At 33.6% G+C, this 4,470-nt stretch overlaps 1 long non-coding RNA gene across 1 annotated transcript in view; it reads left to right on the top strand.

Annotated features, from left to right (window-relative positions):
* Positions 1 to 3,750, top strand: part of LOC125610647 — a 16,442-nt gene extending 12,692 nt beyond the window's left edge. The window contains exon 3 of the long non-coding RNA XR_007340626.1: positions 3,569 to 3,750. This is a non-coding gene — a long non-coding RNA (uncharacterized LOC125610647). The remainder of the gene's footprint in view (positions 1 to 3,568) is intronic.
* Positions 3,751 to 4,470: the final 720 nt, after the last annotated feature.

The following is a 4,470-nucleotide window of genomic DNA, read 5'->3' as shown; positions in this document are numbered from 1 at the left end:
TGAAGCCAGATTTAAAGTTAGGTAGTCAGTGTAGTTAGGTAAATCGGGTCTAATACCGAGTGAAATCTAAAATGGAGGCCATGCTGGCAATGATTCCGGGAAACGCAGGACAACTCATGGAATGTTAATGAAGTCCCTGAAAAGGCCCTAGGCCAAAGTCCACCTCAAAGAAATGTTAATGAACAGCCCCCAGCAAAAAGGTGCTGATTCAGAAGTCCTTCCTGACCAGATTACTTCTTTGGCCCACCTGTGTCCCACCCCTGGGGCCTTCCCACCTACATTCCATCACTGAAAGAACTATAAAAAGGGGATACAATATCCCTTCCACGGATTCCACCTCTTGGGTCCCCTTCTTCCTCCAGGAGAAGCCTTTTCTGCTGTCCTTTAATAAACTTCTAATTTCTACTCTGAAAAAAAAAAAAAGGAGATAGAGGTTCTAAAAAAAACAAACAGAAATTCTTGAAATGAAAGAAACAATAAACCAAACTAAAAGTTTAATTTAAATCATCACCAACAGATTAGACCACTTGGAAGACAGGACTTCAGACAATGAAGACAAAATATATAATCCTGAAAAGAATGTTGATCACACAGTGAAGATGGTAAGAAACCATGAGCGGAACATTCAAGAATTATGGGATAACATAAAATGACCACATTTAAGACTTATTGGGATAGAGGAAGGCATAGTGTTCCATACCAAAGGAATGAGCAATCTATTCAACAAAATAATATCAGAAAATTTTCCAAACATAAAGAATAAATTGGAAAACAAAATACAAGAAGCTTATAGGATGCCAATTGTACAAAATTACAAGAGATCCACACCAAGGCAAATTATAATGAAAATACCTAACATACAAAATAAGGAAAGAATTATACATGCTACAAGAGAAAGGAATCTGATTATATAGAGGGGAAATCAATTAGGTTATGTGCAGATTTTCCATCCCAGACCCTGAAAGCTAGAAAATCCTGGAAGAACATATATCTAGCTCTGAAAGAAAATGGAAGCCAGCCAATAATCTTACATTCAGCAAAATTTTTAGATATGATGATGAATTAAAAACTTTTCATGATAAACAAAACTTAAAAGTATTACAACTAGAAAACCTGCCCTAATAAACATGCTTGACAAAACATTCCATGAAGAGGAAATGAAAAACAACAATGAAAATCAGCAGAGGGAGGTATTACCCTGAAGAAAAAACTAATCAAAGGAAAAAAACAAGTCAAATTAAATAACAAAAATAGCAGGGAATACAAATCATGTCTCAATAATAACCCTTAATGTTAATGTCTTAAAGTCACCAATCAAAAGACACAGGCTAGCAGATTGGTTTTGAAAAAAGACCCAATGATATGCTGGCTCCAAGAGACTCATCTCATAGGAAAAGACATACACAGACTGAAGGTGAAATGTTCCGTGAAAGCATACCACTCACATGGACTGTGGAAGTAAGCAGCAGTTTCCATCCTCTAATCAAATAAAGTGGATTTTAAGCTAAAATTAATCTATAAGGATAAAGAAGGACATTACATACTGCTCAAGTGAACCATATACCAACAAGTTAACAATTATAAGAATATATACCCCCCAAAATGGAGCATCTATGTTCATCAAACAAACTCTTCTCAAGTCCAAGAAGCAAATTGAACACAACACAATAATTCTTGGTGACTTTAACACACCTCTTTTACCACTGGATAGATCTTCCAAACAAAAGCTGCACCAAGAAACTATAGAACTCTAAAACAATCAATAACTTAAACTTCACTGACATATATAGGATATTTCATCCATCAAAGAGTGAACAGACTTTCTTCTCAGCAGCACATAGATCCTTCTATAAAATAGACCATATATTATGCCACAAAGCATCTCTTAGCAAATACAGTAGAGATACTACACTGAATTCTATCAGATCACAATGGAATGCAATTAGAAATCAATGATAAAATAAAAACTACTCCAACACCTGAAGACTAAATAATATGCTACTGAATGAACAATGGGTTACAAAAGACATCAAGAAGGAGTTTAAAAATTCTTAGTGGTAAATGAGAATGCTGATACAACATATTGAAATCTCTGGGACACTATGAAGGCAGTACAAAGAGAAAATTTCATTGCATGGAGTTCATTCCTTTAAAGAAGAAAAAATCAGCAAACAAATGACTTAACTTTACACCTCAAAGTCCTAAAAAAGGAAGAACAAATCAACATCAAAAGCAGTAGAAGATAGAAAATTATTAAAATCAGAGGTAAAATAAATGAAATTGAAGAAAAAAACAATTGAAAAAAATGACAAAGCAAACATTTGGCTCTTTGAGAAAATAAATAAAATTGACAAACCCTTAGCCATGCTAACAAAGAGAAGGAGAAAGAAAACTCAAATTACTAACATAAATGATGAAAAAGGAAATATCACAACAGACACTACAAAAATACAGAAGATAATGAGAAATTATTTTGAAAACTTGTACTTCAATAAAATAGAGAATATTGAAGGCATCAACAAATATCTAGAGTCATATGATTTGCCCAAACTGAATCAGAATGACAAACACAATTTAAACGGATCAATTTAAAATGATGAAATAGAAGATACCATCAGAAGCCTACCAACCAAGAAAAGCCCAGGACAAGATGGATACAGAGCTGAGTTCTACAAGACCTGTAAAGAAGAACTAATACCTATATTCTTCAAATTATTTTGTGAAATAGAAAAAGAAGGAGTACATCCAAACTCATTCTATGAGGCCAATATCACCCTGTTTCCAAAACCAGGTAAAGACACATCAAATAACAAAAGTTCAGATCAATATCTCTAATGAACATAGATGCATATAAAATGAATATAAAACCGTATCATAAAGATCGTGCACCATGATCAAGTGTGGTTTATTCCAGGGATGCAAGATTGGTTCAACATATTAAAATCAATGAATGTAATTCATCACATCAATAGAATTAAAGATAAGACCCACATGATTATCTCAATAGATGCCAAAAAAGCATTCAACACAATACAGCACCACTTCAAGTTCAAAACACTAGAAAAACTAGGGATAATAGGAACCATATGTCAACATCATAAAAGCTATCTATGCGAAGCCTCAGGCCAACATCATTATAAATGGAGTAAAATTGAAAGCATTCCCTCTAAAAACTGGAACAAGACAGGGATGCCCTCTTTCACCACTTCTATTTAACATAGTTCTTGAAACACTGGCCAGAACAATTAGACAGAGAAAGTAAATTAAAGGGAAATGGATAGGAGAAGAAGAGATCAAATTAGCAATATTTGCTGATGATATGGTTCTGTATCTAGAAGATCCAAAAATTGCACCAGAAAACTTCTAGATCTAGTAAATGAATTCGTCAAAGTATCAAGATATAAAATCCACACCAATAAATCAAAGGCATTTATGTATATCAGTGAAAAATCCTCTAAAAGGGAAAGGAGAAATATTATCCCTTTTACAATAGCCTCAAAAAAAATCGGGAATCAACCTAATGAAAGAGGTGAAAGACCTCTACAATTAAAAGTATGGAATGCTAAAGAAATACAATAAAGAAGACCTTAGATGATGGAAAGATCCACCTTGTTCTTGGATAGGCAGAATTAATATTGCCAAAATGACTATACTATCAAAGGCACTATACAGAATTAATGCAATTCCAATTAAAATCCCAATGACATTCCTCATAGAAATAGAAAAAGTAGTCATGAAATTCATCTGGAAAAATAAAGTTTCAAAAATACTAAAGGAATTCTTAGCAAGAAGAGTAAAGCAGGTGGCATCACTGTACCAGACCTTAAAATGTACTACAGAGCAATAGTAACAAAGACAGCATGGTATTGGCAACAAAATAGACTGGTACAGAATACAGGACACAAAGACTAACCCACATAATTACAGTTATCTTACATTAGATAAAGGTGCCAAAAATATTCATTGGAGAGAAGATAGCCTCTTCACCAAATGGTGCTGAGAAAACTTGAAATACATATACAACACAATGAAATTAAACCTCTATCTCTCACCATGCATTAAACTCAACTCAAAATAAATACAGTACCTAGAAATTAAACCAGAGATGCTGCATCTATTAGTAGAAAAAGTAGGCCCAAATCTCCATCATGTTTGGTTAGGCCTCCGACTTCCTTAATAAAACCCCCATAGTGCAAGAATTAAAATCAAGAATCAATAAATGGGATGTATTTAAAGAAAAAGCTTCTTCTCAGCAAAAAATAATCAATGAAGTGAATAGAGAGCCTAGATCTGGGAAGCAATTTTTATACATGCACATCAGATAGAGCACTAATATTGAGGATATATAAAGAACTCAAAAATTTAAACATACACACACACACACACACACAAAACCAAATACCCAATCAATAAATGGGCCAAGGAACTGAACAGAAACTTCTAAGAAGATGATATACAATCAATCAGCAA

This window comes from Marmota marmota, unplaced genomic scaffold (genome assembly GCF_001458135.2).
Source record: "Marmota marmota marmota unplaced genomic scaffold, marMar, whole genome shotgun sequence".
NCBI classification, from domain to species: domain Eukaryota; kingdom Metazoa; phylum Chordata; class Mammalia; order Rodentia; family Sciuridae; genus Marmota; species Marmota marmota.
The sequence above is the reverse complement of the archived record's forward strand: the minus strand, read 5'-3'. Positions and strand labels throughout refer to the sequence as shown.